This window comes from Canis lupus, chromosome 33 (assembly GCF_048164855.1).
Source record: "Canis lupus baileyi chromosome 33, mCanLup2.hap1, whole genome shotgun sequence".
Lineage (NCBI taxonomy): Eukaryota > Metazoa > Chordata > Mammalia > Carnivora > Canidae > Canis > Canis lupus.
In genome coordinates, this window is record NC_132870.1 from 14,976,157 (window position 1) to 15,000,485 (window position 24,329).

The 24,329-nt window shown below is 33.7% G+C and overlaps 1 long non-coding RNA gene across 1 annotated transcript in view; it reads right to left on the reverse strand.

Moving 5' to 3' along the window:
* LOC140623777 (uncharacterized) overlaps positions 1-24,329 on the reverse strand; it is a 318,326-nt gene that overhangs the window by 192,875 nt on the left and 101,122 nt on the right. The window contains exon 3 of the long non-coding RNA XR_012023312.1: positions 17,239-17,311. This is a non-coding gene — a long non-coding RNA (uncharacterized lncRNA). The remainder of the gene's footprint in view (positions 1-17,238; positions 17,312-24,329) is intronic.

The window sequence follows — 24,329 nt, forward strand, 5'->3', positions numbered from 1 at the left end:
TAAAAAGAGAGGTTGTTAAAATGTCTCTTGGAATGTCAATTCAATGTGTTAGAAAAGCCTCAGGAAACAACATTTTTATTAAGCACGTCAAGTCACTATTACCAGACATGTGTGGAAACCTCGTCTAGGTAACTTATAGTAAAAATCAAAGGCATAATTACTTTAACTATAGGAATCAAATTTGTGATAAATTATCTGAGTGGAAGCAAATTAAAAGCAATAGTTTTTAGTGTTATGTTATTGTAGTGTCTGCAGACAATTACACTGCTCATTTTCAAATAATCGACTCATTTTAAGATTTTGCAAATTATGTTATTCTCCTTCTAATCTATTAAAGAGATTCCTGCTAAAACTACTCAGTTAAAAGATTGCCACCTGGTGCTAACATTTAAGAACATAACCAAAAGCCCAGAATGCTACCCAAGATTATGCCTAAGAGGGTATATGGGACCTCCTAGGACCTCCTTGTAAAAATTCCAATTCCTGCCAAATAACACTACTTGTTTTCTTTGATTAGGTATAAATAGGATCTACCTAAAAGAAGTTATCAAGGGCCATATGCTTTGTAGAGGGATAGACAAGGGCAACAGCTCCACAGATTTGCTTCTGTTATGGTGGATGTGGTAGCACAATTAAGGTGGCAGATATCCATGTTTGTGCATCCACATACATATACATATATATATTTGGCACAATTTGTTTTCAGTGCTAACAGCCTGGTCATGCAAAATATGATCTTTTTTTTTTTCACTGAAAACCTCATAAATAATTATTGTCATATCACATAAAAAACTTGAGTTTGCTGACATTTTTCTCTTTCATTTAAGAGAAAAGAGAAACTAAAAACAACCAATGATATCTTTACTAATGTCTAGCTACCAGACACATTTCCAAGAGACAATTAACAGCTCATATGAAGGAAATGGCCACAGACAATAGATCATGTCTAGTATTAGACCACATGGTCAGCTCCTGACACAGCTGTCTAGAAATAATTCTTTGAATCACCTCATATGTAGTCTTATAACCCAGACTCATAGCGAAACTAGAATTCTAATCCTCTACTATGAGTTTAATGTTATAGTTTAAAAGGATGTTTAATTTCTTTAGGAAAGATACGCTAAGCCAGCTTTTTATTTAATCTACTGTACCAAAATATGTTCTAGCATTTCTACTTAATTGAAAATAAGCAAATATATTAATTCTAGGTAAAATAATACATCAGTAGACCTTTATATTTTATATATTTATCACTAAAGGAGTCTCCAAATTCCTTAGCAATATAGTTATAATGGAAAGTATGATGCATTTTGAAACTTGACAACATCAAATGTTTTACTTTACTGTTATGCAGGTAACAAAATACAAAGAAAGCCAATTTCCTATTCGTAATAAAGAAACTAAATAGGTAAAACTTACCAGATGGAAAATCTACAATGTAAATGAAACAAAATTTAAATAAAATATTTTGTTCCTAGAAGAGTTACAACTGAATTTATAAATTACAACTCAATAAAAGAGGGATAATTAGACCCAGCAAATAATTTTAAATCTATTTTTACTAGAATTTTTGATTATTAGATTGATCAATAACAATATTGTCTTTCATTTTCTTCTAAATGCCTAAGAGTCTAACTTTCATTTAAAAAAAAAAAAGATTTTGGGCAGCCCCAGTGGCGCAGCGGTTTAGCGCTGCCTGCAGCACGTGGGTGTGATCCTGGGGACCCCAGATCAAGTCCCACATCGGGCTCCCTGCATGGAGCCTGCTTCTCCCTCTGCCTGTGTCTCTGCCTCTCTCTTTCTCTCTCTCTCTCTATGTCTCTATGAATAAATAAGGTCTTTAAAAATAAATAAATAAATAAATAAATAAAAAGATTTTATTTGTTTATTCATGAGAGACACACAGAGAGAGAGGCAGAGACATAGGCAGAGGGAAAAGCAGGATCCCCACAGGGAGCCGGATGTGGGACCTGATCCTAGGACCTGGAGATCACGACCCAAGCTAAAGGCGGACACTCAACTACTGAGCCACCCAGGTGTCCCTCTAACTTTCTTTTTTAATAATTATTTCTCCTGAAGTAGTTTCAATTCTTTCCTTGAAATTTGTTTTAGAAAGAAGTAGCACCTAGTAAATTTACCAGGTAGATATTATTAACTCTAAAACAATTTATATTTCTGTTCGTGGAAACTAATGCTGAAAACATCTAAAGAATCAAACATTTAATATTTTACCTCTGGGATTATACTTTTAGTAAGCAACATGCTGTAGATAATGAAAAAAGTGGATATAAACTAACTACAATGAGAACTCAGGGTTACTGATACTACTATGATCTTACCTAAATAAAAATATCCGTAGCCATAATAATAGTAAAGTCACCAAGGAAACAAATAAATTACTTTTGGAAAAAATAAGTCATTATGTAATTCCATGGTGCTGAGATAACTGGAAAAGTAGGAAGCAAACATGAAACTGAGGTCAGAAGAATAGTACTAACATGTAGGATCAGTAATTGGAAGGATTTCTAAATGTATGAGCTATACTTACTGTTCTATCTTTTCCTCTCCCAAAAACATATGGAAAATGATCATTTAAATTTCCACCTGATCCTCCTTACAGTTTGGAAACAATATTGCCTTGATTACAATGTGAAATTACTGTTAACAGAATATTTGCCTTGCTGAAAAGCCATCATGGATTTCTTGAGGAGACAGGAAAATATTTTCCTGTTTTCTGTGACTAAATAGATTCGTATTGGTTGGGCCATGGCAGAAAGTCTGGAAGCAGAAGCACTAACATGCTAATAGAATTGCAGCACCGATTATGCAAGAATCTGGGAAAATAAAATTTACTTGGATTTGAGTTATTTTTTAAAGTGAAGCCGTAAATCCATTTCAGCTAACTACACCAAGAAAGGGACATCTTATAAGGATGTTTGATGTTGCTATTAATCTTTTTAAATGCCCAATAGAACCCACAAAACTTCAAAAAATGGAACTTTCAGAGTGGCTACTAATTCAATTTGAATAGACCCTGGCATTAGCATTGCAGAAGGAGCAACCTTTTGAAATGAATACTGGTATCTTTTCCAAGTGATTAGAAGAAAGCTGATCATTTATTCAGTCCTGGTCCCTAATCATATCTTTAAGGGTCATCAAAACAAATTATCTGAATGCTATTTTCCAGACTATTTTTCCTTTGGACTTCAATTTTATAGAATTGGATTTAATAGTCCTTCATTAATTATATAATTTCATTCAGAATCCATGTGCAGCAATCACTGTGGATACCTCCCCCATAACCCCTCAACACCTACCATTCCAGCTCTTGTTAATAATGATTTCTCTCTACACCAGTTTACTCTCTGCATGATGGTTTTCCTTAGCTGAAGGAAAGACATACAAGTAAGACAGTTGGTACTGGAAATAGGGATCCAGAAAGTAGACATCTAGGTTAAAATTCTAGAATTGTATCAATTGTTAGCCATATTCAACAAGGATACCTTTACTGGGGATGACTGGAGTAATAATGACATCTAATATGCTATAGCTCTACCATTATTAAGACTTTCAAGTGTGTTAGACTAAGAAGAGTGGTGGAAGGGAATTTACTAGATTATGCAAATAGCTGTAGCACTTGAGAAAATATGGAGGCCATAGTATTTAGAAGGATCAAGTATGGGTTGACTATTGTTCCTGTGTAGGAAGAAAATAATAGGCTCAGGTACTCAGAGCATAGTGTTAAAGCCAAAAGGCTTCCTTTACAACATTTTAAAATAACCCTTTTTATTTTCCTGCAGTGCAAAGGCAGACTATGCTAAATATCAGGCCCAAGATTTTACTGGAATAGTGGTAGAGTTAAAAATAAACTAAATCACAGTACCAGAAAGTCTACTATGCTAACATCCAGGCCCTAATAGAAAAGGAATAGTATATTGAGTCCAGGAATGGAACAATAGAGCACAAACAAATGATAATCTTGAACATTTAGATTCTTTTGTAGGTAATTTGCACCAGGAAAAGAGGCCCCCTCACCCATGCAATTGAAAAGCTCATTGTCATTGCCTGAAAACTGAAATAGTTTCATCAGAGATGATTTCCTCATATGATGATGCTTGTTCTTCCTAAGATCTGCCACCTCCTCCACTCATTCATTACCTCTTGACCAATATTAGGGTCAATTATCAACAGTCTTGTTAAGGGAAGAAATAAATTATTTTCCAACAAGATCCATAACCTGACTCTCATACACCCACAGGAGAATATATGCGACATTAGATATTGAAGGGACTGGAATATAGTGGCGGAATATATGTCTGGATATGGAGAAGTTTAGTGATGCGGCATGACTCTTTGACTTAGTGTGTAACATTCTGGCCTAGGTTCTTGGAGCTAACTTGATATGCTGGAAGAATGATCCATGAAAATTGGGAACACTGATTTACATTAAATTAAGTGGAGACATTGTAACTAAGCAGCATATTGAAGAAAGGGTCAAAAGTTCTGAGGGTAGGACATGCTAAATGGATCTGTTGCATAAGACCAAAGAATTTACCAGCTGATAATGATCTCAGGGAGGATCAAAGAAACATTTTCTTCACTAAAATGATAAGAAATGTTCTAGTGTGAGGTTCTAGCATCATTAATCCATTCAGTGATGACTGTCCTTTAAAAACCAAGATTGATACTAAGAATTGTTGCTATCCTACTCGGCTCTCCAGTGACAATTGGGGATGATGGGATTCTGCAGTAGCAGAGGGCAGGTGGCAATATTTAAACATCACAAGCAAGGTCTATGTAATGACTGCATGGTACTAATGATGGAATGGCAAGCAGGTGACCTTCATTCCCAGAGATGTGAGGCCAGTACACAATGGCCAGTGTACAATGATATTCCTAAGGACAAATATGCAGGCAGTCATTGAGGATACTGTTTGATTTATAGAACTAAAATTAATCAAAAGCAGGTGAGCAGAAAGCAGATGGCAGTCAACACTGAAGGTAAATCACTGTCCTTAAGAGAGTTTTCAGACCTGAGCATGCTATGAGACCCAGAACTCAGCAATAGAAGAGAAAATAAATCCTATGGCAAGTATATTCAGTAGCTATTCCCTAAATGACAGATGAGGGAAGAGAGAATACCTCAGATCACTCAAAAGCCATCGGATGCGGATTATGTGTTGACACTAAAACTAGGAGCATACAACACCATCATGGCCTCATGTAAGAGTGGGGGCATATATAAGTGAGGTGAAAATGAATTTCTGGCCCAAAGCCATCTCATATTGGGTCTAATGGGTTCATGGAAACACTCTGCAGTCATTTCCCAGTTACTTGAATACCTAATTGTGATGGACATACTTAATAGCTGGCATAACTATCTCATCAGTTCTCTGACATGCGCATTAACAACGTGATAGGAAAAAACCAACTAAAGGCTCATGAAACTGCTGACCTCTGCAAATCTCAACCCAGATTGCAAATAAAAAGCAATAAAGCATCCTGGGTAGAATGGCAGAGATTAATACTTCTCTTAAAGATTCAAACAATATAAACCTAGTTGTCTCATCATATTCCCATTTAACTAACTAGCCTAAGCAAAAATCAGATATATCATGCAAATTTATAGGAGATTTCTATAAACTTAACCCTGTGGCAACCCCCATACAGCTGTTATGCTGGATGTGTTTTCTAGAATCAACAATAAAAACCTTGTTCTTAGTATGAATTTATTTAGTGAATGCTCTTCAATGTTATCAAGAAAAAAATCAAAAGCTTTTTCGAACTTCCTGAGAAGAACAGCAGCATGCATTCATTGTCTTACCCCAGGGCTATGATGAACTTTTGGTTTCTATCTCAATGTAGCCCAGAAATCTTGATTGTTTTTACATTCTGCAGAAAAATATGATGGCAATTGTATTGATAACACTTTATTAACAGGATCTGGCAAATAAATGGTAGCAAGAACTCTAGATGTGTTGGTTCAAAAACAACTTGTATTACCAGATACTGGCCTGACTGGAACTTGTAATGCCCTTTAAAAGTCATGGTAAATGTGTAAGCTTAGGAATGACAACCTGCAGTTTAGACATAGAATCATCAACATTATATGATGCTATGTTTGTGAATACATGGGTCTGTGGAAATAGAAGTGGTTTATCTTATCATTACCAGTGAAGCATTTGGGGAATTTATATTTTCAATCTTCATAATCCTAAGCATTTAAGGATTAGAAGTCCTGTTTTCAGTAACGGGAGTAATACTTCTACCAGAGTACATAATAAGAGTTCCAATAAGCCTAAATCTATAGCTCAAGTCTGGTCAACTTGAGCTCTTCATGATAATGGACTGACAAGCAAAGAAAGGATTTACAATGCTGGCATGATTATTTGCCCCTGACCATCATAAAAGGATAGGGTTATTGTTATGTAAAGGAAACAAGGAAGAGTATGATGTAAACTAAAGAAATTCATGTGGGGTTCTTTATACTTCCAGCACAAATGGACAACTGTAGCAATCACAGCCTGAGAGGAGCACAGTATGAAAGGGGCTTAGACACTTCAACTATAAGTTATTTCACTGGGTAATTAACCTAAATTAGCACAAATGCTGACCAAAGATGTGTGAGGTCCAGAATGGATAAAAAAGGACAGAGAGTATGTATAGCAGTTGGAGCACCAGAAATGAATGCAACAATGATGAGTATAGCTTGTCCAACTAACTGTATTATTGACAATCTTTTTGATTTACAAATTTCAACTGACCATGATCTTGAAGAATCAGTGAGAGGACAAAATAATTTAATGTGAAGGACACATGTATTTCAGTGGACTAAAGCAGTTACTATTGGTGTCTGGCTCATATCTCCCCAGCATTCACTGTTCATTGTTTCTTGAAAATGATGGCTCCTCACCCCAAATACTTGTTAACTTTCTACCTCAAGGCCACCTCTAGTGGCATGAGGAGAATTTGGGGCAACTCTGTGGAATGTTCTACCCCATGAATTAACCCACAGTTTCCCTAGGAAGTAACTAATTCATTATGCACCAGCTTGGACTTATTTTCCTTTCCTGTTCTATTCTTCCATTCCCAGGTTGGTGATTCTTGGTGCTTCCAAATATAGTATGTCTTCTCAAAACTTAGACTCAAGGTCTATTTCTCAGGGAATTTAATTTAAGAATCCACACATATTCTATTTTATTTTTACTCTATGTATTTATTTTAATAATATAATTAACATTTATAAATATATCACCTAGAAGCTTACTAGTCTGGTAAATTCTTGAAATAACCTCTGCAAAGCACAGCTAATGATCTAATTTGGGAATAACACCAACTGGAAAAATAAAACTATGAGAAAAATTTAAAACAACTCTTCTTCCAACTTTAGCTTTTGCTTCCCCACATCTGAGATAATCCAAATATTATATTGTCATTTTTTTTTGTTTTTTTAAAACAAATTATCCAGGATCCCTGGGTGGCACAGCGGTTTGGCGCCTGCCTTTGGCCCAGGGCGCGATCCTGGAGACCCAGGATCAAATCCCACATCGGGCTCCTGGTGCATGGAGCCTGCTTCTCCCTCTGCCTGTGTCTCTGCCTCTCTCTCTCTCTCACTGCGTGCCTATCATAAATAAATTTAAAAAAAATTTAAAACAAATTATCCAATATGTACATGACTATATTTGGTTTTAATTTTATAAAAAGAGCATAACACTATGTGAAGTCTTCATTGAATTATTTTTTTACACTAAATATTATCAAAATTCAGTTCTATTATTCTCTGTGGATCTAATTAATTTTCCCTTCTATATAATATTCTACTATGTAAATATAGCACAATGGATATATCTTTGCTTCTATTATGTGCTTCAAGTATTTAGATTATTTCCAGTTATGAATACTGATGTTTTGAATTTTCATATTCATGTTTCTTAGCATACAAGTGTGAATTTTTTTATTGAATATATGCTTGAAAGGAATGTCAGCTAATAAGAAATTTATTTTCAAATTTATAAGTAAATATTATCTTGTTTTCCAAAATAATTATATCAAGTTGTATTTGCAAATATCAATTTATAAGATACCCTGTTAATCTATGTTTTGATAATATTATTAGACTTAAAATTTGACAAACTATGTTAAAAAATGGTATCTACAACTGTACTATTGATTTGCATTGTTTTGATATCTAATAAAGAATAATATCTGTTCATATGTTTTTGTACCAGGTGTGTTTCCCCTTCTCTAAAAGAGAAAAAGACGTTTTCCTATTGCATTATCATTTCCTTACTGAATTTGTAGGGATTACTTATATATTATTGATACTAATATTTTGTTGACTATTTCAAATATCTTAGGTGGCTCAGTGGTGCAATGGATAGCACACTGGACTTCTAATCAAAATATCTTTTCTGTTTGTAGTTTCATTTTCATTTACTATAATGCACATTTCCATAAACTGCTGCCATCAGTTTTAATATAAACAAGTCCAAAAATTTAGGTCTTATTTTGAAATTCCCACAATCCTCCATAACAGAAGGGCATTCAGTAAGTATTTTACTAATTTTTTAAACTTTTTAAAAAAGATATTTATTTATTTATTTGGCAGAGAGAGAGCATGAGACAGCACAAGCAGGGGGAGCAGTGGAAGGAGAGGGAAAAGCAGGCTCCCTGCTCAGCAAGGCTTCATCCCAGAATCCCAGGATCATGACCTGAGCTAAAAGCAGATGCTTAACCAACTGAGCCACCAAGGCAGTCCTAATTTTTTTTCAATTTTCAATTTAGATGCTTTAATACTTAAACCATCTATGTTTGAATTTTATATATAATGTGAGACAAGATTTCAATTTATTTTCCATATCTATAAATATTTTAAATAGTTAATTCTTTACTCACCAATCTGCCATGTTACCTCTGTCACATATTTCAGTTCAGTATACATGAAAATTTATATCTGGACAATTTTTTCTATTGTTCTTATCATTTTGTATTTTTTCTATATCAGCATCATACTCCTGTAATTACTATTAGCTCACAGTGCATCTTGATGTTTGGCAGAGAAGATCTGCTTCATAAGAATCTTAACTAATTATGGCTATGCTCTTTTATATGAGATTTAGAATTAGCTTGCCAATATTCAAAAGGTATTTTGGGATATTTGCTGAAATTTATTTATTTTTTAAAAATTTTTTTAGAAAGCCTTTTTAAAAAATATTTTGTTTATTTATTCATGAGAGACACAGAAAGAGAGAGAGAAAGGCAGAGACACAGGCAGAGGGAGAAGCAGACTCCATGCAGGGAGTCTGACATGGGATTCGATCCCAGGTCTCTAGGATCACACCTTGGGCTGAAGGCAGCGCCAAACTGCTGAGCCACCTGGGCTGCCCATTTGTTGAAATTTAAATGTAAATATAAATAAATCAAAAATAAGAGAGGAAATATAATGTGATTTAAAATATCTAGAACTAAAAGATTATTAAAAATTAACACATCAAATCCTGTGGGATGCCACAGTATACTGATATTTATATTGGAAAAAAGAAAGTTAGAATGCAAAATAAAAAAAGCCAATGTAATATTAAAGGAGAAGAAACTTAGAGGATTGATATCATCCTATTTAAAGACTTATTATAAAGCTAAGGTAATCAAGACAGTAGTATTGGTGAAAGAGCAGATAAATAGATCAATAAAACAGATAGGGAGCCCAGAAACAGACTCACATAGTCAACTGATTTTGACAAAGGAGTAAAGACAATAAAATGAGGCAAAGACACTTATTTCAACTAATGGTGCTAGAACACCCAATATAATTGGTGCTTTGCATTGGGACATTGAATGTAAAGAAAGAAGAAAAAATGAATCTAAACACAGACCTCATACCCTCCATGAAAATTGACTCAGTGGATTGAAAATTTAACTGTAAAAAGCAAAACCATAAACTCCCTAGAAGATAACATAGGAGAAAACCTAGATGACCTAGGGTATGGTGATGCCTGCTTAGATAAAACACCAAAGACATAGTCCATAAAATAAATCATTGATAACCTGATTTCTTTAAAATTAAAAATTTCTTCTCTGTGAAAGACGTCAAGAGAATTAGAAGACAAGACACAGGTTGGAAGACAATATTTGCAAAAGATACATTTGATAAAGCATCGTTATCCAAAATATACAAAGAACTCTTAAAACTCAACAGTAAAAGTAAATGACCTCCCAAAAAATGTGCCAAAGACCTTATCAGGCACCTCACCATTAAATTATATAGATATGGGGAGCCCTGGGTGGCGCAGCGGTTTAGCGCCTGCCTTTGGCCCAGGGCGCGATCCTGGAGACCCAGGATCGAATCCCACGTCAGGCTCCCAGTGCATGGAGCCTGTTTCTCCCTCTGCCTGTGTCTCTGCCTCTCTCTCTCTCTCTGTGACTATCATAAATAAATAAAAATTAAAAAAAAAGAAAATAAATTATATAGATATAATATGCATATATACAAAGATCCACTCCACATGTTATCAGGAAATGTAAATTAAAACAACAATGCAATGACCACTACACAGCTATCAGAATGGTCAAAATCTGGAACACTGACATCACCAAATGCTGGTGGGGGTATAGAAAAATAGGAATTTTCATACATTGCTGCTGGGAATGCAAAATGGTACAGCCATTTTGGAAGATAGTCTGACAGTTTCTTATAAGACTCAACATATTCTTACCATATGATATAATAGCCATACTATGCTCCTTGGTGTTTGCCTAAAGGAACTGAAAACTTATATCCACACAAATCCTGAACACAGGTGTGTATAGCATCTTTATTGATGATGCCAAAACTTCAAAAGAACCAAAGGCCCTTCAGTAGGTAAATGGATAAATGAACTAGTATATTCAGACAATAGAATACCATTTAGCACTAAAAAGAAATAATCTATCAAGCCAGGAAAAACATTGAAGAACCTTAAATGCATATTTCTAAGTGAAAGAAGTCAATCTGAAAAGGCTATATACTGTATGATTCCAGCTATTTGACATTATGTAAAAGGCAAAACTATGGAGTCAATAAAAAGATCAGTGGTTGCTAGGGATGGAGGAGGGTAGAGGATTTCTAGGACAGTGAAAATACTATATATACTATAGTACTTGATGGTGGTACTATAATGATGGTATGTCATAATGGATATACATCATCATACAACTGTTTAAACTCATAGAATATACAATGCTAATATTGATCCTTAAACTATGGACTTTAGGTAATTATTATATATTAATATAGTTTCATCTTTGATTGTTTTAAAATGTGCTTTTCTGATGAGTGATTTTGAAGACTATGCATGTATGGGGAAAGGGAACACGTGGGAAATGTCTATACTTTCTCTCAATTAGTTGTAATCCTAAAACTGGTATAACAACAAAGTGTTTGGAGATGGCAAGATCTTATTCTTTTTAATGGCTGAGAAATATTTCAATATATATATATATATATAGATATATATATAGATATATACGTGTGTGTGTGTGTGTATCACATTTTATTTATCCTTCATCTATCAATGGGCAATTTGATTGATTCTATATCTTGACTATTGTAAATAATGTTGCAATAAATGTTAAGAGTGCATATATCTTTTCAAATTAATCTTTTGTTTTCTTTGGATGATGGACGGACCTAGAGAGTATAATGTTAAGTGAAATAATTCAGACAGAAGAATACAAATAATTTCACTAACTTGTGAAATTTAAGAAACAAAGAAAAAAGAAAGAAACAAAAAAGACTCTTAAATACAGAGAACAAACTTGTGGTTGCCAGAGGTGGTGTGTGTTTGGGGAATGATATAGATAAAGAGGATTAATAATATACTTATTGTGATGAATACTGACTAATGTATAGAATTGTTGAATCATTATCCTGTGCACCTGAAAATAATAGTGTATATTAATTATATTTCAATAACAAATGAAGTCTTAAAAATATTCAAACACTGGAAGGACCAAAAGAGTGAGACTGAGAGAAGCTGAAATGATAATGAAATCAGTGGCCAATAAAAGAAGTCAGTTGAAGAACAGATAGTAGAAAGACAGGATAATAAAAACTAATGTGAAAAATCAATAAAACAAGTATAAATAAGATGAACAAGTATAAATAAGATGAACAAAGTCAAAAGTTTGTTTTTTGGAGTGTTAACCAAACAGACAATCCATTTGAAAAACTGATCAAGAATAAAAATGAAAATGGAAAAAAAGTATTACAATTAAAACAAAAGTCAGAAAAACCAGAGGTAGCTAACAGAGAAATTAATGAAACACAAGAAAACTAAAAAGTGTTTTGTTTAGCTTTCCTGAATTATTTCCTAGAACCTACTAAAAAAATAAAAAGCCCAAATATCAATAAATTGGTATGGATGATAAATTTTGACAAATGTTTTATCAGAATTTGTAGAGATTATCATAAATGTTCTTTCTTAAAACTATCAACATGATAAACCTTATAATAGTTTTTCTAAAACTGAATAATCTTTGTACTCCTGAACTTAACCTAAGGTGGGGACATACTATATTTTCTTTAATGTTTTAATATTTTCCAGCTATTTTGTTTGAGATCTTTGCATCAACATTGATAAGACATGTTTGTCTGTAGTAGAGTTTATTGTATGTATTCTTATCTTGTCTGGGTGACAGAACAGTCAGAACAGTGGTATATTCACTTCATACAAATGATTTAGAAGTTGTCCTTTTTCTATGTTTCAGAAAACTTAAGGTAATATTGAAGACATCTGAATACATAGACTTGGGAGGATTGCCCCCTTAGAAATGAACCAGGCCTTGTCTACCATTCTTTTTTAATGATATGCAAATCTTTTCTTTTTTTTTTTTCTTTTCTTTTTTTTAAATAATAAATTTATTTTTTATTGGTGTTCAATTTGCCAACATACAGAATAACACCCAGTGCTCATCCCGTCAAGTCCCGCGCTCAGTGCCCGCCACCCAGTCACTCCCACCCCCCACCCTCCTCCCCATCCACCACCCCTAGTTCATTTTCCAGAGTTAGGAGTCTTCCATGTTCTGTCTCCCTTTCTGATATTTCCTACCCATTTCTTCTCCCTTCTCCTCTATTCCCTTTCACTATTATTTATATTCCCCAAATGAATGAGACCATATAATGTTTGTCCTTCTCTGATTGACTTATTTCACTCAGCATAATACCCTTCAGTTCCATCAACGTCGAAACAAATGGTGGGTATTTGTCATTTCTAATGGCTGAGTAATGTATATTCCATTGTATACATAGACCACATCTTCTTTATCCATTAATCTTTCGATGGACACCGAGGCTCCTTCCACACTTTGGCTATTGTGGACATTGCTGCTAGAAACATGGGAGTGCAGGTGTCCCGGCGTTTCATTGCATCTGTATCTTTGGGGTAAATCCCCAACAGTGCAATTGCTGGGTCGTAGGGCAGGTCTATTTTTAACTCTTTGAGGAACCTCCACACAGTTTTCCAGAGTGGCTGCACCAGTTCACATTCCCACCAACAGTGTAAGAGGGTTCCCTTTTCTCCCCATCCTCTCCAACATTTGTGGTTTCCTGCCTTGTTAATTTTCCCCATTCTGACTGGTGTGAGGTGGTATCTCATTGTGGTTTCGATTTGCATTTCCCTGAGGGCAAGTGATGCAGAGCATTTTCTCATATGCATGTTGGCCATGTCTATGTCTTCCTCTGTGAGATTTCTCTTCATGTCTTTTACCCATTTCATGATTGGATTGTTTGTTTCTTTGCTGTTGAGTTTAATAAGTTCTTTATAGATCTTGGAAACTAGCCCTTTATTTGATACGTCATTTGCAAATATCTTCTCCCATTCTGTAGGTTGTCTTTTAGTTTTGTTGACTGTCTCCTTTGCTGTGCAAAAGCTTCTTATCTTGATGAAGTTCCAAGAGTTCATTTTTGCTTTTGTTTCTTTTGCCTTCATGGATGTATCTTGCAAGAAGTTACTGTGGCTGAGTTCAAAAAGGGTGTTGCCTGTGTTCTTCTCTAGGATTTTGATGGAATCTTGTCTCACATTCAGATCTTTCATCCATTTTGAGTTTATCTTTGTGTATGGTGAAAGAGAGTGGTCTAGTTTCATTGCTCTGCATGTGGATGTCCAATTTTCCCAGCACCATTTATTGAAAAGACTGTCTTTCTTCCAGTGGATAGTCTTTCCTCCTTTGTGGAATATTAGTTGATCATAAAGTTGAGGGTCCACTTCTGGGTTCTCTATTCTGTTGCATTGATCTATGTGTCTGTTTTTGTGCCAGTACCACACTGTCTTGATGACCTCAGCTTTGTAGTACAACCTGAAATCTGGCATTGTGATGCCCCCAGCTATGGTTTTCTTTTTTAAAATTCCCCTGGCTATTCGGGGTCTTTTCTGATTCCACGCAAATCTTAAAATAATTTGTTCTAACTCTCTGAAGAAAGTCCATGGTATTTTGATAGGGATTGTATTAAACATGTAAATTGCCCTGGGTAACATTGACATTTTCACAATATTAATTCTTCCAATTCATGAGCATGGAATATTTTTCCACCTCTTTGTGTCTTCCTCAATTTCTTTCAGAAGTGTTCTATAGTTTTTAGGGTATAGATCCTTTACCTCTTTGGTTAGGTTTATTCCCAGGTATCTTATGCTTTTGGGTGCAATTGTAAATGGGATTGACTCCTTAATTTCTCTTTCGTCGGTCTCATTGTTAGTGTATAGAAATGCCACTGATTTCTGGGCATTGATTTTGTATCCTGCCACACTGCCAAAATGCTGTATGAGTTCTAGCAATCTTGGGGTGGAGCCTTTTGGGTTTTCTATATAGAGTATCATGTCATCGGCGAAGAGGGAGAGTTTGACTTTTTCTTTGCCAATTTGAATTGATATGCAAATCTTTTCTAAAAGTCCACTGGAAATCCCTCTTAATGTGTCCTTTAATTCCCATAAAACAAACATAAGAATAAGGAATGAGGTCATTATGATTTATTTAACCTTCATGGAAGTCTTCACAAAAGTACATGGACTCTTGCAAGAGGGCTACAAAATAGCAGGGTTCTGTTTTCCGAAAGAAGGCAGAATGACAGACAGGTCTTGAGTAGTTAACCAACAAGATCTATTATAGAAGAACTGTAATTTTTTTCTCTCTTTAAACTTAATTTATTTTATTTTAGTTAACTTCCATGGAAATTTTACTTTCTTTAACTCCCAGCATACCTGGTCTACTAACTCAAACTTTCAGTAATTTTTTTTCATATCACTTAGGAGTAAGACTCCAGAAAATTTCAGAAGTATGATTAAGACACAAGGATAATCTAGTCAGAAATACTGGTTAGGAAGAAATAAGAATAACTAATAGAATATAATATGCACTACAAGAGAGCTGCATCATTAGCAAAGGTTGATAGGCAGGTATAAAAAGTGTGATAAAAATAGAAAGTAGAGAGAAAAGAAGAAACCAAGATAGAGGACACATAGAGGATGATAGAGACTATGCACAAATTTGGAAGGCACACTTTTTAAGTAGAAGTAAAATGTTTGTCTTATGTTTTTCATGGTTTCTTTTTTTTTTTCCAAGAACTAGGATCAGAAGGTGCTATTACAGATCTATTATCCCTTATCAGAAACTCATGGGGCCAGATTACTCTAAATTTTAAAAATTTTTCACATTTTTAAAAATATACATCTTATATGGACTAAGACTTTCAGCTGAGTTCAGCAGCACCTTTCTTTTCTTTATATTTTTTTAAATGTTTTATTTTATTTATTCATGAGATACACACAGAGAGAGAAGCAGAGAAACAGGCAGAGGGAGAAGTAGGCCCCCTCCAAGGAGCCCGATGCAGGACTTTATCTGGGACCCAGGGATCATTTCCTGACCTAAAGACAGACATCAACCACTGAGCCACCCAGGGGTCCCTCAGTAGCACCTTTCAATGCAACACACTTCTAATACTCCAGCATATCCACATTGTTGGGCTATGAAAAACTATAAGTAGATTTATTTCAGTTCTGATTTGGTAGCTCAGTGCAGGTTTAAATACCAAAATAATTATGGAAAAAAATCAAGTTTTAGAATACTTGGTTTGGGCATAATGAATACAATTATACGGAGAATTCCTTTAGTAGAGAAAAAATTAAGTGGACCACCTTTTAAATTTCTTTTTATTAAAGTGTAATAATAAAATTCTAATATTCAAATAATATAAAAAGTTGAAGTTCAGTTCATATACCCTCAGAAATAAACAAGGAGTGTGACAGGCAACATTTCTGTCCTTCGTTTTCCATCAATTGGATGAAGAATAGAAGGAGGCCTCGTTATCTTTAGAAAGGTATCACTTAAAAATAGAATGGCTTGCCTAGAAATGAGTAAATTGTTTCATGAAATCTAAAATCCAATATCTTGTTAATTTTGTCTAATTTTAAATGGTAGATGAACCATAAACAGATAATTAAACTATCTTGGATGAATTACAAATCAATGTATCATTAGTCCTTTGAAAGTCTCGCACAGCTTAGACAATGAGACGTATTTGTTCAGAAAGTTTACATTGTCAGCATTCATCTTACCACTATAAACTTGCTTTGGAGTTTTTCATTATATTTAATAAATATTAGATATTTAAAAGGTGATTTTTTAAAGAATCAACTCTGATAACCAATTTGCAGGTATGCAAACTAAACTTGATTTTCTCATGGAAATTTAAGTTATAACAATCTAGAAAATGGAACACAATAAATTCCCTAGTCCAGACTTGGTGAGAGTTGTAGTTTCTTTAAATGATCCTAACTGTCCCAAACTTAAAAGGATTTATATGGTACATAATATATTTATAAAAAAGTATAGAGAAAAGAGTAAATGGAAAACAGAAAATGAAGTATATATTTAATTTTACCACAAGTAAAAATCTGAAGTAAAGTTATAGGTATTAACCTAATAATTCATTCATCTGCCAGGACTGGTATGCTTTTCTTAGGTTTGATATCATTGCCTTCAAAAATCTTTTTCTTGAAGTCATATAGTATATTAACTTTTCTGAATAGATAGATGTTAGATAGATGATAGATAGATAGATAGATAGATAGATAGATAGATAGACAGACAGGATTACCACAGCCATATGCTAAACATTACTTGATCTATGTCTGATTAGTTCTGCAAATTAATATGTATTTATATATTTATATAGGTTCAGGGTTGTAATTTATTAATGCTGCAACTCACCATTCAAGTCATTCTTCAAACTTGACACATTTATTCTTTTAATCCTTCTTGATTATCCAATACATGCATAATTCTAATAAGCAAAAATAAAAAAAATAAAAAATGAATGAAATAATTGAATGGCTTAGGCTGTGATATGATCATTCTAAATAACAATGATTAGTTATCAAATTTTACTCAAAGTACTTAACTACAGTTTCAACTGGTAAAATAGTATTTGAAACACAGTTTAGGCAATACACAGAATTTGGAATTTCTTCTGCATTGACTTTATGCACCCAGTAACAGGTAAAGATAAAAATGCCTGTGCTACAGATTAACTACTACTACTACTCTATCTTAATCTAGAAAGGGAAGAGCAAATAAGATGCGGAAGGAATAAGTTACTTCTTACTTCTTCATGGAGAACTTGGAATTTCCTATTTTGGGGACCAAGATGGACACTGGAAATCCTCTACTGCACCAATGTTGATTCAAAACCTTGGGAGCCTCCTGAGTGAAATCTGGAACTGGTCCCCATACATGAAAGGCAAGAAGAAACTGAAGAATGAGGTAAGCTACTCCAGATAACTAAATGGCAAGTTTAGCGAGCAAGGACACTTACATATGAGGCTTGTCTTGGGCAGGCACAAGACGACTAGATCTCCTCACTTGCCCAACAGAATCTTAAAAGCTTATATAGAGGCTTTAACTGAGTTCAGTACCAGTATACCATCCAGATGGTCTCAGCAACACATTACTTTCTCCAGGTTGTGTCCTTGAAAATGGCTTCTACTGTGAGAATGGTGGGTGGAGAGTGCATTCCAAGGACAGTGGAAGGGGTGTGGAGCCTTTGAGTGTCAGGCTCCAGATTGGAGGCCACATTTTTTCAGTAACCTTCAACACTAAGTCACCACACTGAAATTATAGTCACAGGTTTAAAATGTTTATATTTTCTCAAAGGTCTATGTCTAATTTTAACAGAAAACCATCAATATAATTTTTAAAAGTTCTGAGCTGGACCTTGTTCCCTAGAGAAATCGACTGTATTAATGATGACTCTGACACTAGTGACTACAGGCAAGGAAGAGGCAACACAAGAGAATAGCTAGGTCCAGGGTATCAAATAAAAATAACTTGTTTTATAACTAAGTTCTTTACTTACTAGCTATGTATCATGCATGTCTAGGCCTCAATATTATCATCTTTGTAACAGGGATATTAATAGTATAAAGTTCTCTTTAGGATTAAATAAATTAATCAATATAAAAGCACACAGATGAAGTCCTTATATGTAGGAATACTAGCTGATAGAGGGTTTATTAGTTTTATTATTTTCTCATAAATTTAGTATATACTTGCTAATTTATACCTACTGCCAGCATGGAGATTTATCTGCATGTAAATATGTTGTATATCCATATATGCATATGGACAGATATAGAGATCTATGAAATCTATAAAATACAGATGTTAGTATACTAAGATATAACAATATCTTCTAAGCATCTGCTGTTACCTTTTCTTCTGGAACAGGGAAAGAAGCAATGTTGTAAAACAAATATATTAGCAGTGATGGCAAAAAAAATTGGGGGCCATATAATGTTACTTACCTATCATCTTGTACACCATATTCACATTGCTTTTCTACAAAATCTATAAAATCTAGTGGCAAACTCATCATCTAATTATGAAGATTATGTGAGATTACAAATCTAAAATGATTATTTGAAGACATGAAAGTATGTCCTCAATATTGTTTCCATTCCTGCTGTTAATTCTAATCTTCTATTGTGTACATCTAACCTTGTTTTATTTATAGAGGGTTTAAGATATCTCACCACTATTTATATCTTTATGTATTCATAGCCCATACTAATGCATGTGTGTGTTTCAGTAACTGGCTACAGAAGTCAATGGAGGATTTCTCCAACCTCAAAATTTCTGAGCAATACAGATAAATAGGTATCAAAATTTCTGAGCAATACAGATAAATAGGTAGATAGATATATTTGAGTAGGTGTTGTGCCCAAGATTGTGAATCCTAGAAACCACCAAGGAGCCGACACCGATACAAGTACATGAGGGTTTATTACAAGCTGGAGCTTGGATCCAAATATACTCGACACAGCGGAGCAGGGACTTGGACCCCGAGATGGGTTCCAGCTGTGTTTTATGGGGCTGGTCTAGGGGATTTTCAGAAGGGGTGGAGGAATTTTGTTCATTCCGATATGGGGGAAAGGTGGGGGAGTTTCTTAAGACCTCTTTCCCTTCCAACACAGGACTTTCTGTCTCTGTCAAGGGCATTTTGAGTTGTTTTCTTTCTGATATGGGAATTTTCTTTCAAGGGCGTGCTGCAGTCTGTTTTCTGTAAAGTTTCTTATTCACAGGGGCCTGAGATGGCTGTACTTGTGCTAATGCTAAACTTGAGGTGGAATGGCCTAATTTTCTCGGCCTCCACAGTAGGTAGGTAGATAAATAGATTATACGGATGGATACAGAAATAATGTTTCCTATCATTTTAAAATTTTGGTAAGATTATATTATACTCCAGAATCCTATTGAAAGTTTTACTAACTCTATTAAATATAGCCAATTAGATTTCCTAATAACTAAGAGAACAAACTGTATTGGTGCTTACTTTTTCACACACAGTGTCTTCTGAGAAAGAAATTCCTCAATAGCAGATGCTGTTTTTTGTATTAAACACTGAATATTATGTATGAACATGCAGAATTCACAAAGAGATTGTTCTATAAGCATTATATTAACTTTTTATATCTTGACCATTATTTCTAATGCTAATGCAGTTGCTGCTTTACAAATAATTGCATTTGAACTAATATAAAAGACCATAACACTTATTGTGGAAAGTGGCACTTCATGAAGAAATGGTTGATGTCAATAACAATTTAGTTGAAAAATATGGTTACTAAATCATTTCACTTAATGTGTGCTTAATTGTGTTTAAAATCTTGTGTGATCTTTGAATACTTTGAGACCTCAAAAGACTAAGAAAATAAGCTGAGAGAAATATCTAACAATGAAAAAAATAACAACTTGAAGGAAAATTAAAATGTAAGGGAAGCTTTACTAAGTTTAACTTGACTTTAGACATATTTTTCCACAAACCTTAAAATTTTCTTAAATTAACATTTGATGTGCTACAGAGTAATTTTATACTGAAATTTATACAAACACATGCAATTAAATTTCATTAAATTGCAATTAATTGTAATGTACAATTATATGGTTTAAGAAAGAAAACCCTTAATGATTTTTGGTGTTTATACTTTCTGAAGACTCAGCTTTTTTAAAATTCACCTCTAAGTATGTGGATTTTTTGTTAATTGTTTCATTTTTGAGAATTTGTAGGAGTCCCTGTTACTAGATCTCTACTACTTTCTATATCTCACATATATATTCTTATTAATATGGAAAGTAACATATCTCCATATTTTGTACCTCTACAACCTATGTCCTGGACACTTTGTTTCTTATTTTTTGCTGAATATATTTTTACTACATTCCAAAGAAAATGAAGATTTAACTGAGAGATTGTATAAACAGAGAAAAAAAAAGCAGTGGGCTAGGTTAGCTTGTATTATTAATAATATTCTTCGTAGCAATATTTTTAATTATTTTCAGTCTACTTGAAATGATGGAAACTATGACATGACAGCAAAGAATAAACTCCCTCTAAAACTTAAGCCACCAAATTTGTCCTGGAGCAAATCTGGGGAAACTCCTATTTGTGGTTATTAAGGGAAACTTTTCTTTGTGAATATTTTGTTTGTGTGCTGAATACTATAATGAAAATGTTGTTAACTGTTCCTGGGGTTTTTTGCTATTCCCTGTATATTGTTAACAATGGTTTTATGGTAACATTCATTATTATAGAACTTTTAACACCACATGTTTTCCTTCCCAAGAGAACATATTTTTTTGATGTTGTAGCTACATAGATATACAGCTGCTTCTAAATTTGATTGTATAGAGGAAATCTTAACTCTGTCGTTTTATATAACCTTGGGTAAATTATTCAATGCCTCTAAGTTTCATCATCTCTTTTTATAAAATGAGGTATTAATAATAAAGCTCATAAAAAGATTTTGAGATTATTACATAAAAATGCTCGTTAAATTCTGCCACATAGGATGTACTAAAAATGTTAATTATATAATATGCTTTATAAAACATTATATATTACATTAATTTTATCTATATAATATCTAATATAAAATGTTATTTTTACCTTATTCATCATTATTATGGTAGTCCTTTTATAATGTAGAAATCATATATTTGGATCTTTGATTTTGACTAATCCCTTGTGAGCTAACCTGGTCTTTCCCAGTAACCTTCTAAGAAAAGTTGTATGAGTTACATAACAAAGTTACAAAGTGACTATTTAAATAGTGTTACTATTCAGCAGTCCTCCACAAAAAGAAATCCCTTCTAACAGAAATTACTTATAGCTAACAAAAGGAGATAAGTCCTGTGTGAGATTTGTACTTCTGCCCCTACTAGTAAGGGATCCTTATAGTAAATAAAAACATCCTAGATGTTTATACAGTAAAAGCAATCTAGGGAAAGTGAATAACATTCCTTATAATTGCTCTTTTAATTTTCACTTTAGGCCAGTGTAAATCAGATTGAAAAAAGGAATCTGAAGAAAACGAGAGATAATTTGGATTATTTGTGTTGTGTGCTTTACTTCCAAATTGTAGTCTTGTGGTTAATATCATAGAAACAAAATCTAGAGAAGAACGAAAACTTGATTTGAAATACCTCAGCATCATTATTTTATATACCATTTATATACCATTTTGTAATCTCCATATTGTTATATTTTTTCTATGACTACCACACATACTAGGTAATGTGCTCTGAGAAAATAATGGTTGTAAAAATATAGATATACCACTCTTTATTCTACCTGAAGTATAATATTGATTAGATTCTAGTGCACAGTATTTTAGCTCCCCAGAAGTATGACAACTACAATCATGAATTTTAGTATGGGTTATAAAGGGATACTATATAAACTTCTCACTCAAAAATTGTTCCTCAGCAATATATATCTTTGATGTAAGCACCTAAATAACACTTTTCCATGTCAGTTGTAACATTCTCCTCAAGGATCAGGGTCAAGTACTAAAAGCTGTGGTGATAAAAGGTAATTCCTATTACTCTGAAAGGCTATAGTCATCACTTATATTTTTAATCATGAATAAACTGAGTTGTAAACCAAAAAGATATGTAGTTCAATGTCAATTTTTCTTTGTTTGACCTACTCAGATTCACAAGAACATTTCTAGCTCTGGCTTTATAAAATCTGGATAAAGGAAAGCACCATCTATAGTAGGTTATAAAATTATTTTACTTAGATCAAACAAAACCATAAAGCTTCAGACATAATATTTGGGAATAAAGCAATTCAGACTGACTATACTTTAGTGCTCTGAAATTTTAACACATTTTCTTTGAACTAATAGTAGGATTTCTTTTGTATTATTAGTTTTGTTTTGATTTAGTTTGTGTTATGTATGTTCTCAGTTCTCTTAGGTGCCAGTCTTAAATGTTGGGTGTTTACCACTGTTGGCAGGAATGCCAACTGCTGTAGCCACTCTGGAAAACATTACAGAGGTTCCTTAAAAAAATAAAAATAGAACTACCCTATGACCCAGCAATTGCATTACTGGGTATTTATCCAAATGATACAAAAATAGTGATTCAAAGGGTACATGCACTTCAGTGTTTATAGCAGCAATGTCCATGATAGCTAAAATATGAAAAGAGCCCAGATGTCAATCAACAGAGGAATGGACAAAGAAGATATAGTATTTATATACAGTGGACTACTACTCAGCAATCAAAAAAAGAAATCTTGCCATTTGCAATGACATGGATGGAACCAGAGAATATTCACTAAGTGAAATACATCAGTCAGAGAAAGACAAATACCATGTGTAGAATTTAAGAAACAAAACAGACAAACATAGAGGAAGGGAAGAAAAATAAAATAAGATGAAAACAGAGATGGAGGCAAGCCATAAGAGATTCTTAACTGTAGGAAGCAAACTGAGGGTTGCTGGGGGGTAGAATAGTGAAGGGATGGAGTAATTAGGTGATGGGCATTAAGGAGGACATTTGATGTAATGAGCACTGGGTATCGTACACAACTGATGATTCACTAAATTCTACCTCTGAAACTAATAATACACTATATGTTAACTATTTGAATTTAAATAATTTTTTTTTTTTAAGTTGGGTGCTTAATGTAAGTTACGAACCTTCTATTTCTCAGGAAGGAACTCCAGGTTTTGAGTTCCCCCAGATTGTGGGTTGGTGTGCTGGGGTGGGGATTATGGCAAGAATCTCTAGCCCTTTCCTACCTACTTTGAGGTCCTTTCCTTCTTTTTGCAGGTTGTGAAAGTGTTGCTTTGCCAGTTTTCAGGTTTTGTCAGAGGAAATTGTTCCATATATAGCTTTAGATTTGTCATGTTTGTGAGAGGAAGTTAGCTCATGATTTTGAACAGGAATGCTGTATGTTCCCAGTTATAATACAAACTTTTACATTACTTTTACATTGTCTAAAATCATGTGGTTACATGAAAGCATTGGTATTGGAAGGGCTAAAAACTTAGAAGACTGCTTTTCTCCTGTCAAACTCACTGCAGAGACGAGAAGCCTAGCTAGGTATTTTACTGGTAGGAGAAAATTCTTTTGCAGATTTGGAGCTGATTATAAGCACATTTTTTGAGAATTTTATATAGATTTTATGTTACAAATTAGGGCCAAGTTGTAAAGACAGTTACCAGATTTCATACAGCAAATTTAATTTCTTCCTCTCTGGCAATTTTAATTTACTCTTGTTCTTATATCATTGTTATGCAAAAAAGTTCTATTTCTTAATACTGGACATGTCCACTCCTTAGCATGTGTCCATTTTATGTCATCTTTGTGTCTTTTCTCTTTCATCACTATAACTAACAGCTCTTGCAAATTGAAAAAAAATAGTTCATTATTTTTATACATATGTACTTAAAGACTACATTTATTTCATTACTGTAGATTTATATTTTAATTCATAGATTACTAATGGGTTA